Here is a 14803-nt window from a genome sequence, read left to right as displayed (position 1 = left end):
AGACAGAGTCTTGCTCTGTCACCCAGGCTGGAGTGCCATGGTGCAATCTTGGCTCACTGCAACCTCTGCCTCCTGGGTTCAGGTGATTCTCTTGTCTCAGCCTCCTGAGTAGCTAGGATTATAGGTGCTTGCCACCAGTCGTGGCTAATTTTTGTATTTTTAGTAGAAATAGGGTTTCACCATGTTGGCGAGGCTGGTCTCAAACTCCTGACCTGGTGATTCACCCACCTCAGCCTACCAAAGTACTGGGATTATAGGCGTGAGCCACTGCACTCACCCTTTTTCTTCTTATCCTATCTGCATGGCTTTTATTTCTTGTCCTTTTTAAAATTTCTCTTTTCTTTTCTTATTGCATTGACTAGCTTCTTGGGTAAAAGCAATGAATGAAGACATCCTTGCCTTGTTTTCAGCAATAGCAAGAAAATCATTTAGTTTTTCATCATTAATCATCGTATTAAAAATAGGTTTTGCTTAATCTTTCATCAGGTTGGGGAGTTTCCCTTTTCTTCCTGGGTTGCTGAAATTAGTACGTGTCCTTTTAGTATTCTATGTGATGAAATGGGAAGTACATGTGATGGACTATTGCTGCACGCAGAAGTATGATGATTGTCTCAAGAAAAGCACTTGTGTGACTGTTTGAGTTGTGAAGTGAACTGGTTGCTTCTTTTCATGGAACGTTATTTTTACTTAAAAGAAACAAAAACAAACTATGACTACTTAGACTTAAGCATCTGGCAGATATATATATTATTTTTTTTAGAAGGCTGTGTAAGTCAAGGAAAACAACTGACTATATTTGTTAACATTTATGACATTTGCATTTTAAACAAAAAACTAGAATTTTGAAAAACGTATATTCACTATCCTGGGGCTTAACATCTTCCCAGTACTTTAAGACTTTTTTTGTGGTGGTGATATTAGCAAATGTGATTTTTCTGATGTACAGTGAAACATGTCAACATTTGGAAGATCTACATAATTTAGTGAACCAATATTTTAAGAAACTACCACTTTTAAAGTTTTGTACTGTATTAAAGAATACTATTCAAAATTTTCTGAAAAGACTACTTAAATAATTCTTTCTTTTCCTACTATATACCTTTGTGAGGTAAGATTTTCTTCATATTCAACCAAAACAAAATATTGTGATAGACTGAAAACAGAAATAGATATGAAAATCCAGTTGTCTTCTTTTTTTTTTTTTTTTTTTGACAGAGTCTTGCTCTATCACCCAGGCTGGAGTGCAGTGCAACCTCCACCTTCCAGGTTCAAATGATTCTCCTGCTTCAGCCTCCTGAGTAGCTGGGATTACAAGTGGCTGCTACCATGCCTCGGTAATTTTTGTACTTTTAGTAGAGATAGGGTTTCACCATATTGACCAACCTGGTCTTGAACTCCTGACCTCAAGTGATCTGCCCACCTCAGCCTCCCAAAGTGCTGGGATTACAGGCATGAGCCACTGCACCCAGCCTCAGTTGTCTTCTATTAATTCAAACTAGGAGATTTGCAAAAGTGACCAGGCGAGGTGGCTCATGCCTATAATCCCAGCCCTTTGGGAGGCTGAGGTGGGTGGATCATGAGGTCAGGAGTTCGAGACTAGCCTAGGCTATATGGTGAAACCACATCTCTACTAAAATATAAAAATTAGCTGGGTGTGGTGGTGCATGCCTGTAGTCCCAGATACTTGGGAGGCTGAGGTAGGAGAATTGCTTGAACCAGGGAGGGAGAGGTTGCAGTGAGCTGAGATGGCACCATTGCACTCCAGCCTGGGTGGTAAAGTGAGACTCTGTGTCAAAACCCCCCCCCCCCAAAAAAAAAGGAGATTTAAAATAATGCCACTTCATATTAATTTTTTATTTGGAAAATATAGTTGTATGTAAAAATATGTGTATTAAAATGTACTAATTTATTACTGTTATTTTTTGTTTTGGTAAAATACATATAACATACAATTTACCATTTTAACCATTTTTTTTGGTGTTGAGTAGCCTTAAGTGCATTCACATTGTTGTGCCACCATCATCACCATCTATCTTCAGAAATTTTCATCTCTCCATATTGAAACTCTGTACCAATTACACAATAACTCTCCATTCCTCTCTCTCTGGAGCCCCTAGCAACTACAATTCTATTTTCTACCACTGTGAGTTTGACTACTCTAGGTGCCTTTCACAGGTGGAATCATACAATGTTTGTCTTTTTGTGTCTGGCTTGTTTCACTTAATATAATGTTTCCAAGATTTAGTCATGTTATTATTATTTTAAAATTAAATTTATAAATACAAATATCTCAGTCTTAATTTGTTTTTTTTTTTTTTTTAAGAGACAGGATCTTGTTCTGCTGCCCAGGTTGGTGCAGTAACATGATCATGGCTCACTGCAACTTTGAACTCCTAGTCTCAAGTATTTCTCTCACCTCAGCCTCCCAAGCTAGGGCTGCAGGCACTCACCACCATGCCTGGTTAATTAAAAAAAAAAACAGATTGTAGAGATAATGCACAGGCTGATCTTGAACTCCTGGACTCAAGTGATTCTTCTGCCTCAGCCTCCAAAGTGCTGGGATTACAGGTGTACGCCACCACATCTACCCTATTTTTTTTTTTTTTGCAGACGGAGTCTTGCTTTGTGGCCCAGGCTGGAGTGCAGCGGTACAATCTCAACTCACTGCAACCTCTGCCTCTGGGGTTCAAGTGATTCTCATGCCCCAGCCTCATGAGTAGCTAGGATTATAGGCATGGGCCACCGTGCCTGGCTAATTTTTTGTATTTTTAATAGGCATTGGGTTTCACCATGTTGGCCAGGCTGGTTTTTAACTTTTGGCTTCAAGTGATCCTGAAGCTATTCCCCACCATACTGTTTAATAAAGCTGTGGCCAGCTCAGAAATGAGACCTTACATTAATTTCCCCGTCTTTCCTGCCTTATTTGCCTATTTCTCACTCTTAATGTCCTCAAATTACACCTCTCAATAAAGTCCTGGTTCTTAAATTTTCTTAGGCTCTGTTTTCTAGATAACTCAGGCAAAAACAATGCCCAGAACAGTATAACAAGTGCCTAAAAAGATATTTTATAAATAAACTAAGAAAAAAATAGGTTGTAAATATACAAATAGAAATAGTTTTCCTTTAGTAAAATTGAGAATTCATGACAATAAGAGCCCTAAAATTGAGATTTAAAAAATAACACAAAACCTTCAGCATGTATGACATTGACATTTCTGTAGAATATTTCTTTTTTTTAATAGAATGTTTATTATTTGAGATTTACCTGTTTCCTCATGAATGCATTCAAATTCTGCATATCTAGCTAGAATGCTTCATAAATGATACTGTGCATACATTATGTCCGTAATATCAATTCATCATCTGATCAAGATTGCCAATCCTTTTTTAACATGTGCATTTAAATGTGTGTACTTTTCTCGTTTATCAGCTCATCATTATTATCTGCCTCAAATAATATAGTAGCTTTCATTTTTATTGCCTCCTGTTTCAGCCCCCCATGGCTACCAACTAAAAGGTAAGCACCACAGACGCAAGAATGTTTGCCTGTTTTTTTCATGGACACGGTATATTCCAAATGTGTGTACAGTACCTACTACATATTTACTGAATGCATGAATGAACATATGATGATTCAGATTAGTAAAATATTGGATAACAGAGAATTTATGTCCTTGATGACAGAACATTATTTTAATTTTTTTTAGAGACAGGGAATCTCACTGTATTTCCCAGGCTGGTCTTGAACTCCTGAGCTCAAGCAATCTTCCTACCTCGGCCACCCAAAGTGCTGGGATCACAGACGTGAGCCACCTCCCCTAGCTGTGCCTAATTTACAAATTACATTTTATCATAGATATATGTATTTGGGAAACGTAGTGCATATAGGGTTTGGTACTATCCATAGTTTCAGGCATCCATTGGGGGTCTTGGAAGTTATCACCTTCAGATAAGGAGGGACTATTGTATGCTACAAAATAATAGCTTTACTATTTTTTCCATTTCTCTGTACATTCATAATCGGCAGTAAGAGAGCTCTGATGTTTTGACAAACATTTTAAAGGTCACAGGATAGTCATAAGTGTTCCATTGATTTTTAAGATCACTTTGCACAGTTTCAGCTTGCACTCTCATTTTTACGGTTCTGCACTGTCTACGCTTCCCGCATCAAGGGAAGGCTCAAGTTAAATGCTTAAAAATGAAAAACAGAATGTTCTTACCATAGACATGATCTGAAGAAAATGAAGAACCACTGACTGGAGATGATAAGCTGTAGACATTAACCTCCCATTTGGATCAGTCCCAAATTTGTATCTCCAGCTTGAGTTTCCAAGTGACTTGCAGGCATTCTACCAGCATTTAGCATGTAATACATACAAAACTAAACTTATCCTAACCCTCCCACCTACCAAAAATCCCCAAGAAACTTGATTCTCTATCGTAGAGTATCAGTTAGGATTAGTTTTGATTGCTAAACAGAGACCTGAAACAACAGCAGCTTAAATAAGGCAAAGATTAATTTTTCTATCAAAATAAAACTCTAGGGTTAGGCAACTCAGGGCTAATTCCAGTATGATGAATCACCAATTATCAGGAATCTAGGCTTTTCCTATTTTTTGTTCTATAATCCTTACCATGAAGCTTCTGTTTTCAAGTTACCTTGTGATCACAAACCAGCTGCGGGTGCTCTAACCTGGATATTACAGGCAGAAATAAGAAAGGTAAAGAAAAAGTGCTGCTTCTCTGCTCTTCAATACTTTAGAGGGCTCTCACAGATGCCCCATCCAAAAATGTCTGCTTATTTCTTATTGGACAATCCTATCTGTAATGGAGACAGAAAAAATGTGGTTTTTAGCTGGGCATATTGCTATGTTTTATATTAATACTATATAGATCAGTTACATAAAAAATAGGTAGAATGAATATGAGGCAAGCAATTAGTGGTCTCTTGTCAGACATCCTTAATGATCCTACTGTTCACCTAGGCATAAAGCCAGAGACTTGGGGATTATCTGAGACGCTTCTGTCTCCCTCACTGTCCATATACAAGGTTAGTTTATTATACTTTCTAAATGTCTTTTGCATTTAGAACTCCACTTTTTTCTTTGATGCTCTATTGCCTAGAATAGTACATGACACAGATTGTTGAGGTTTATAAATGTTTGTAAAATTCTGATTCAAAAGCTAATTTTCATACAACTGGGGGAAGTTATCTCAGTGAACTTTACATCAGAGTTTTCAAATAATCTTCAAAGAACATTCCTATTATGTTATGAAGTGTAATTCCTGGAGTTCTTTAAATTACAAAGTAATTTCCTCTTCTCCAATACTAGTGGGAATTGAATTAGTTATTCAGCTTCAACAATATGAAACATACTCCCTTCTCTGATATTTCATTTTTCTCAATTGTATAACTTTGTCTGTTAGTAGCTCCTGTCTCTTACACTGTCTCCTCCAGAAGATCTTTATGGGACATCCCTCAGCATACCTATGTGTGCACGTGTATGTGAGTGTGCGCGCGTGTGGAAGCGTGCACGCGCGCGCACGCGCGCACACACACACACACACACACATACACACACAGTGGTGGCCTTAAGAATCTTGTTCCTTATCAAGTCAAAAACATCAAACATCTCAGTGGCAGGTATGAAAAACTAACTCTGTCCCTGCTGAGCCACCTGCTGAATATTCCATATGCCAGGTGCTAATTTTAGGAGAAAGAAAGGAAAGTTTAAAAATGTATCCTCTTCTCACTGCTCAGCAAGAGCCTCCTTTCCTTTTCTTCTCAAGCAGCTGCAGCAGAAGCTTACGTGAATGCAAAATACAAGCGGTATTAGAAACAAGGCATAATTTAAAAGAATTTACCAGATGACTTAAACAAATAAACCTGTTGGGTTAAGCTTATTGTTCTGGAGAGACTAAACACTGTGACTGGCCTTGGATTGATGGAATTCACTGGAATAGAACAGGGCTGACAAATTGGGATAAAATATTTGGCAGTTGTACTTTGTCCGAGGACAAATGACCAACTTACTTTAAATTCATTTCCTGCAGCTGGTGAGTGGGTGGCCAGGTCTGCATCACACCTATTGTAGCCAATTAACATTTCTTGACTTCAACAGGCTGCGCCCATTTGATTAGATATTTTACAAAACAATAGACACCCAGATCATTTTCAAAATGTTTTTGTTTATCCAATTCCTGACATTGTGGTATAAATGAAGACCTCTGCAAGCTCTGAACGTGCTCAGAGAATGGATTGTTTTGACAAGTTGGAAAATAGACTATTTGCCAGCAGTCTGCAAGCCAGAGCTTTAATAGTAGTCATATTACAAATGCTATTTTATCTTTGCCTTTACCGTATTCCTTTATAACTCTAAATACTTTATTTGCTCAAATAATTGATGTGAACACAGCAGCATTGGGGTGGGCAGTGGAAGCAAAAACACAAAGACTGTTGTTGCAATTTCTTAGTGCATTTGAAGTCATAATTTTATTAATTTGCTTTTTCAAACTAAAATTTCTTCCAAAGTTGATACTATTTTAACATGAATAAGATTCTATATAAAAAGTTGAATGTGTAGAAATTCGAATATCTGGAAGTTATGAAACAAGGAGTCAATTAGGTATACAAAGGCTGATGACTCACTCTAGAAATATTCTTGGCCTCCCGTGCTGTGTGTTAGTAACCATGGCCTGTCCCAATTCCCATTTCCTTTAGCTGTGGAAGCTCTTGTGACTGCTTCTCCCTATGTTTATTTACTGCTCTTTTTTTTTCCTTTTTTTTAAATCAGTGCCTCCGTGATGTTTCCTCATCTCCTAACATTTCTGTTTACTCATTCTCAAAGCTATACGTCTGCAGAAAGTGCTAGCTAATCAGTTAAGAATTACTCTTTATCCCTTTAGCGTTTGTGCTAAGCGTAAATGTAATCCTAGGCATTTTATGTTTTAATTTGGAGGCTTATTTTGGAGATTTATTATTATTTCGTCAGTAATTATATTTGGAAATTATTTTTTTTTCATTTTTAAATCTGATTTTACTTTTATTTTTTTATGTATTTTCTGAGACAAGGTGTCACTTGGTGCCCAGGCTGGAGTGCAGTGGATTGATCTTGACTCCCTGCAACGTTCACTTCCGCCTCCTGGTTTAAATAATCCTCCTGCCTTAGCCTCCTGAGTTACTAGAACTCCTGGTGTGCACCACCACGCCCAGCTAATTTTTGTATTTTCTGGGGGTAGAGACAGCATTGTGCCATGTTGCCCAGGCTGGTGTTGAATTCTTGGGTTTAAGTGATCTGCCTGCTTGGGCCTTGCAAAGTGCTGGGATTACAGGCATGAACCACTGCACCTGGCCCAAATCTGACTTTATGATTGAAGACAGATCTTCCTGAGGGACTGTTTTTTCAATAAAAATAGTTATTTTAGGGAAAGCAAATAAAAATTTAAATGAAAGGAGCCTCTAATTGACCTTCAACTGTAGTCACAGTTTTGCAAAGGAGAGGAGTCTGTCAGCTCCCTTGCTTCTACCTCGATCTTTCCCATTTACTGCAGTGTGGTCTTGAGCCGGTTATTTAACATCTCTGAGCCTCAATTCCAGTATCTGTGAAATGTGGATAAGAATAGTACCTACCACTAGGGTGGTTATAAGAATTAAGTGTTAATGTACAAAGTACAACGAACCACACTTGGCACATAATAAAGTTCCAAAAAATATTAGCTATTGTTATTGTAAAATTACCTCTACAAAGATACCTTTTCCCATCCTTTCTACTTTTCTTTCTCCTTCCCACATCAGCTTGTGAGAGAATAAGTCACTTCTAAGCATGCTAGGAGATTAGGAAGTGTGATCTGAAGCTGTGGTCACAGTCTAATTGTTTTGATAAACCCAAATGTTTAAATCTCAAAGAAAAAATGTTCGCCAAGACTGCCATATTACACAACTCCAGGAGGCGCCATCCACCTGGTAGTCGGGGTGACTGCTGTTCCTGAAATTGTGCAGTGGACAATCCATACAGCTATATGTGGTAGGTCTGCAGCCCACAATTCAATTAGTTTATTTTCCTAACTATTCGTTGTTTTCTGTTTCACGTAAAGTTATGCATGCATAATGACATTTTGGTCAGTGATGGACTGTGGACTGAGTTTAGGGTGGTGGTCCCATAAGATTATGGTACAACATTTTAACTGTGCTTTTTCTATGATTAGCTATGTTTAGAAACACAAATAGTTACGTTATGTTATAATTGCCTATAGTATCCAGTACAGTAACATGCTGTCTAGGTTTATAGCCTTGGCGCAATAGCATTTAGCCTAGGTGGGTAGTGGGTTATATCATCTAGGTTTATGTAAGTACATTCCATGATGTTCACACAATGACAAAAATCCCCTAACCAGGCATTTTTCAGAATGCATCCCCAGCGTTAATGCATGACTGTATGTTTAGTTATATACACTCACTATATGACACACACACATAAAGCTTACCCATTGTTTCCCTTATACAAGTCTTTTTTTTTTCTTTCTAAAGGTGTTGACATTCAAATGGGAGTTGTATGTGTTCATGTGCATCAAAGATTATATTCACACCTGAAGTATTAGTGAAGTATTAGTAGTGATAGAAAAATATAAAAAAGGATAAATTACATTTACCTGAATTGAAAATGCTCATAATTTATAAACATGATTGCTTTTTCTTACCTTTGTGAGATGATTACAAGCGGCTCAAAGCAAAGAATGTGAATAGAACCAAAATATTTAATTAATTGACCATTGAAGTGATAGGGGCTGATAGTGGATTTCCTGTCACTAAATGAAAGGCATAGTAAAGCTGGGGTAAATGTGACTGGCCAAATATCTCCTTGATGTCTATATCCACTTTCTGTCATGTGTCTGTAGACACAGCCGGTGATTTGAATCGATATAATATTTTTTTATTGTTGTAAATAAAATGCCTCATTTAGTTAGCTCTTTCTTTGACATGAGGAAAAATTGTTTTCTGATGAACGACTTCAAGAAATATCCTTTGAATTTTGAATACTGTGACAATTTTATTTCAATTTATGACCAGTAATAGAACTACATACAGGTGGTACTGAATTTCTACAAGATCCTCATTGCCATTTAAGCAACACAGATGTTTCCTTTATTCTTAATGAGTTAATCCTGCTGCCATTCAAGCACAGGGAAGAAGGAGAAGGCACCCAAAGGTCTATGTAGCTAAAGGGAGGAGAAGAAGCAAAAAGCCTAGCTAAAGCAAAAAGCCTAGCTAATCTACAAATTTGATAATTCACCCGTGAATAATTGAAAGTTTGATATATTTGCATTAGAAACGTGTGAATCAAGAGCACTGAAGTTTAACACACGCTGTGCTAAAATTAAAACAGTACTCAGATGGACTGAACCATGATTTATGATGTGCTTTTTTCAGTCTTTGGCATAGAATTTCCCTTCTTACAAGAGTCACAATCGAAAATACATAAAACTTAGCTTTCCCTCTTGAGATGAATATTCTGCTTATAATGATCTCTTGCTTCTCAAAGTCACCATTCAGTTCACTTCAACAGTCATCTACTGAGCACCTTATTATACTATTTCTGAGGATTCAAGGAAGAATAAAGCATAATCCCTGTTCTTAAGTCATTTTCTTTCAATCTAAAGGATTGAAATAAAGTAAAGGGATCAAGGTGCTGAGTAGGGGAGGCATGAAATACGGTGTGAAAGGACGTAGGGCAGATATTTGAGTATTATTCTTTATAGCACTTCGTTTAGTAAACACTGGCAAATTGTTCTCCTAACCAGATTGCTTTCCCATATCTTTGCCAACTCTTAGTATTGTCAACCTGTCTTGTCTTGGGTTTAATAAAATAATCATCTAATAAATATGTGTGTTAAACTCTTAAAGTACAAGTAACTTTCTGTGTGCTGTCAGTGATACAAAGTGATTGTCTTACAGCTGCTCATAATTTTGAATATTGGTTGAAAAGATAGTCCTAGGAGCCAACTCCTACACAAGTCAAATGATGATTAACTTAATCACAGGATTATAAATAGCATTCTAAAGGGACAACGTGAAGCCTGAGTTTAATGTGGAGAATCAGGTTCTTGACTAAGAATATACCCATGGTAAGCACCAGAGGTGGGATTGGAGACCAGGTCTCTCTATTGCCAACACCAGCGTTCTTGTCACTTTAAAATTGCAGCACAAAATAACATCATCAGCATCAGTGCTTATCACAGACATATGCAGTGTTAAAATTGTTTTCAGCATTTCATGTGGAATTTTTACTGATTATTATACTTTTGATCTATTGAGTGTCTTTTAGAGCCTTTTTCACACTTTGGTCTGCCCCCCACCTAGAAGAAAACTCCTTTCTTTAGGATGCAGTGGAAAGAAACATGAACACTGAAGTATATGACTGGTTATGTAGAGCAGCAGTCCTTAATCCCTGGGCCGTGGACAAACTTTTTCCCCACCTGTGGAAAAATTGTCTTCCATGAAACTGGCCCCCGGTCCCAAAAAGGCTGGGGAATGCTAACAAAGAGTCTTTGGTTTTCTCATCTTTAAAAACCTTGCAGGGTTGTGGTAGAGATTAAATAAAATAATTAATGCAAGGTCTCTAGCACAGCATGTCACTGATGGACCACTTTGGAAAGGTAAGTCACCTTCCCTAGAATTAAGAGAAAATATGCCTTTAAGTCAATCTGAGACAATATATTACAGCTGACAAAGATTGGAGGCCTATCTTGTTTGCCTCTGTTGTTGCCAGAGTGGATCGTGGAAATCCAGTGTTTTGATATTCTTTTCTCAAGGCCATATTGACAAATGTAAGCAGAGTAAGTTTGATCATGTTTCTGTTTCTGTTTCTAGAGAAGTGACACCCTATACTTGATCTTAGCCGAAAGGCTGAGAAGCAATGAGAAGTGACAATCTACTTCTAAAACATATTAAGGAACTGCTCTGGGTTTGGGGGACTATTGTCAACATTTAATAATTTCAATAATAAGATTGTGGGAAAATAATTTGGACTTCTTTAATCATTAATGATGTTGAACAACTCTTTGTAGGTTTATTGGCAATTTATGTTTTTTTCCTGTGATTTGTCTGTTAATGTTCTTTTTCTTTTACTTAGTCATTTGCAGGAACTCTTGGTAGATTATGGAATTTAATCCTTTGTTAATTTTTTTTTCTTTTTAGTCAGAGTCTCACTCTGTTGCCCAGGCTGGGGTGCAGTGGTATGAGCTCAGCTCACTGCAATCTCTGCCTCCCGGGTTCAAGCCATTCTCCAGCCTCAGCCTCTCAAGTAGCTGGGACTACAGGCACGCACCACCATGCCTGGTTAATTTTTTGTATTTCTTAGTAGAGATGGGATTTCACTGTGTTGGCCAGGCTGGTCCTGACTTCATGTGATCTACCTGCTTTGGCCTCCCAGATTACTGGCATGAGCCATGGCATCTGACCTGATGGTATGTCTTTTAAATATAACTTGTCTTCAAAAGATATGTTGCATATCTTTTAGTTAGTTTAGGTTCCCTTTCTCATACATGAATTCTAAATTTTTATGTAGCCCAATCTGCCAAATCCGACATGCCCTGTGAAACTCTACATTTCAAGGCTATATATATTTCTCCCATGTCCTAGCACCATTTGTTCAAAACAGTATAGTTTTTCCTCTGAATTGCCTTTTCACCTTTGTCAAAAATATGTTGTTTATACACATATGCATGGTTTTATTTCTGGATTCCATCCTGTGCCAATGATTTCTTTGTCAGTCTTTATATCAATAGCACATTATATTGGTTACTGTAGCTTTACTATATGTGTTGAAATCAGGTAGCATTAGCTCTCCAAATTTTTTGTTCTTTTTCAAAATTGTTTTGGCAATTGTAGATCCTTTGCATTTCCATATGAATTCTACCATCAACCTGTCAAATTCTGCAAAAAGACCTGCTTGAGATGGAAATGAACATACAGCTCAAATTGGGAAGAATTGACATTTTAACCATACTGAGCCTCCTGAAGCATGAAAAAGGTATATCTTTTCATTTATTCAGATTTTTCTTTAATCAATGTCAGTAATGTTTTGTAGTTTCCAGTATGCAGGATTCTTACATTTTTGGTCACATTTATCCCTAAATATTTTCTATTTTTTAATGTAATTATAAATGATATTAATATTTTCAATTTTTACTTGTTCATTAGTGGTAAATAGAAATACAATTGATTTTTTTAGTATATTAATTTTGTACCCTGCATGCTTGCTGAACTCATTATTAGTTCTAGTACCTGTTTTGTAGATTCGTCAGGCTTTCCTACATAGATGGTCATGTCATCTCCAAATAATGACAGTTGACTTTTTTTCTCTTCAATCTGGATGCCTTTAATTTCTTTTTCTTGCTTACAACCTCCAGAAATGTTTAATAGAGGTGGTGAGAGCAGACATACTTGTCTGGTTATTAGATTGAGGATTCCCTTTTATACCTAGTTTGCTGAGTGTTTTTATAAGAAACTGATGTTGGATTTTTTGAAGGCTTTATTCATGTCTATTGAGATGATCATATACTTTTCTTTTTAAGTTTGTGTTTATATGATATATCAATTTTTTTGAAAGTCAAACAATTTTGAATCCCTTGGCTAAACCTAACTCAGCCATGATGTTTTAGCCTTTCAAAATATGGTTGAATTTGATTTGCTAAATTATGTTTAGCATTTTGCATCTATGTTCTTGAATGATACTGGTTTGTAGATTTCTTTTTTCATTATGTGTCTGTCTGGTTCTGATATTTGGGTAGTAAAGAACTCACATAATTAATTGGAAAGTCTTTTCTCCTCAATTTTTGGAAATTTGTGAAGAATTAAAATTATTTGTTAAATGTTCCTGAGTGTAACATTCGTTAAATATTTGGTGGAATTCACCAATAAAGCCATCTAGATCAGAGTTTTTTTGGGGGAGGTTTTTAACGAAAATTTTATTTCTTTAATAGATATACATATTTTTGTTTTGTTTTGCTTTTTTATTTTTTTTTTTTTTTGAGACGGAGTTTCACTCTTGTTACCCAGGCTGGAGTGCAATGGTGCAATCTCGGCTCACCGCAACCTCCGCCTCCTGGGTTCAGGCAATTCTCCTGCCTCAACCTCTTCAGTAGCTAAGATTACAGGCACGCGCCACCATGCCCAGCTAATGTTTTGTATTTTTAGTAGAGACGGGGTTTCACCATGTTGACCAGGATGGTCTCGATCTCTTGACCTCGTGATCTACCCGCCTCGGCCTCCCAAAGTGCTCGGATTACAGGCTTGAGCCACAGCGCCTGGCTGCGGTTTTACTTTTGAGACACGATCTTGGCTCACTGCAATCTCTGCCTCCTGGGGTCAAAGCGATCTTCCTGCCTTAAACTCTTGAGTAGCTGGGACTGCAGGTGCTCACCATCATGCCCTGCTAATTTTTGTTTATTTTTATTACAGTCCGGATTTCATCATGTTGGCCAGGCTGGTCTCGAATTCCTGGCTTCAAGTGATCCACCCACCTCGGCCTCCCAAAGCATTGGGATTACAGGTATGAGCCACTGTGCCTGGCCTATCTCTTTATATTATCTCTTTCTTCTTGAATGGGTTTTGATAGTTTGTGTCTTTCATGTGTCTTTCCATTTCATCTAAATTGTTAAATACATTAGTTTGTGATTGTTCATAATATTCCCTTATCCTTTAAATATCTGTAGATATCTACATTGATGTCAAAACTCTGATTCCTGACATTGGTAATTTGTGTCCTCACTCCTTTTTCCTGATCAATTTAGAAATTTATGAATTTTATTAATCTTTTCATGGTACCAGTTTTTAGCTTCCTTTTTCTTTAATTTATTTTATTTTATTTTTTTCTGAGACAGAGTCTCACTCTGTCACCCAGCCTGGAGTACAGTGGTGTGATCACAACTCACTGCAGCCTCAGCCTCTGGGGCTTAAGTGATTCTCCCACCTCAGCCTCCCAAGTAGCTAAGAACACAGGTGTGGACCATTCCATCCAGCTAATTTTTAAAATTTTTATTAGAGACAGGCTCTTGCTATGTTGCCCATATTGGCGTTGAACTTCTGGGCTCAAGGGATCCTTCTGCCTTGGCTGCCCCAAATGCTTGGATTATAGGCATGAGCCACCTTTCTTGATTAGCTTTTAGTTTCATTGATTGTGTCTCTGTTTTTTCTGTTTTTGATTTTATTTCTTTGATTTCTTCTCTGATATTTATTAATTCCTTTCTTTTGCATATTTTGGGTTTAATTTGCTTTCTGTATGACTTAAATCCCATTATGTTTATTGTAACTTGTTTTGTGGCACAAAATATAGTTTATCTTGATAAAATATCCCTCGTGCACTTGAACATAATGTGTATTCTGCTGTTGTTTAGTGGACCTGTCTATACATGTCATGTAGGTCATCTTGGTTGATAATGTTTGGAAAACCTGTATCACTACTGATTTGCTGCTGACTTGGTCAATTAATTATTAAGAGAGGGTATTGAAATGTTTTATTAGAGTTGTGAATTTTCTATTTATCCTTCTAGTTCTATTAATCTTGGTCTCATATATTTTGAAGCTCTTATATTAATTAGGTGAATAATGTTTTTAGAATGTCTTATCCTTTTGATTAATTGACCCCTTTATCATTATAAAATGATCTTGTAAACTCTCTAGTAACAATCTTTGTTCTGAAATCTAGTTTGTTGGTCATTAATATAGCCATTTATTTTTTCTTTTTTTATGGTTAACATGTTTTTTTTTTTCATTTTTAAACTTAACCTATTGGTGTTTTTCATA

This window comes from Cebus imitator, unplaced genomic scaffold (genome assembly GCF_001604975.1).
Source record: "Cebus imitator isolate Cc_AM_T3 unplaced genomic scaffold, Cebus_imitator-1.0 Scaffold501, whole genome shotgun sequence".
Taxonomy (NCBI): Eukaryota; Metazoa; Chordata; class Mammalia; order Primates; family Cebidae; genus Cebus; species Cebus imitator.
This window is presented reverse-complemented; position numbering follows the sequence as displayed.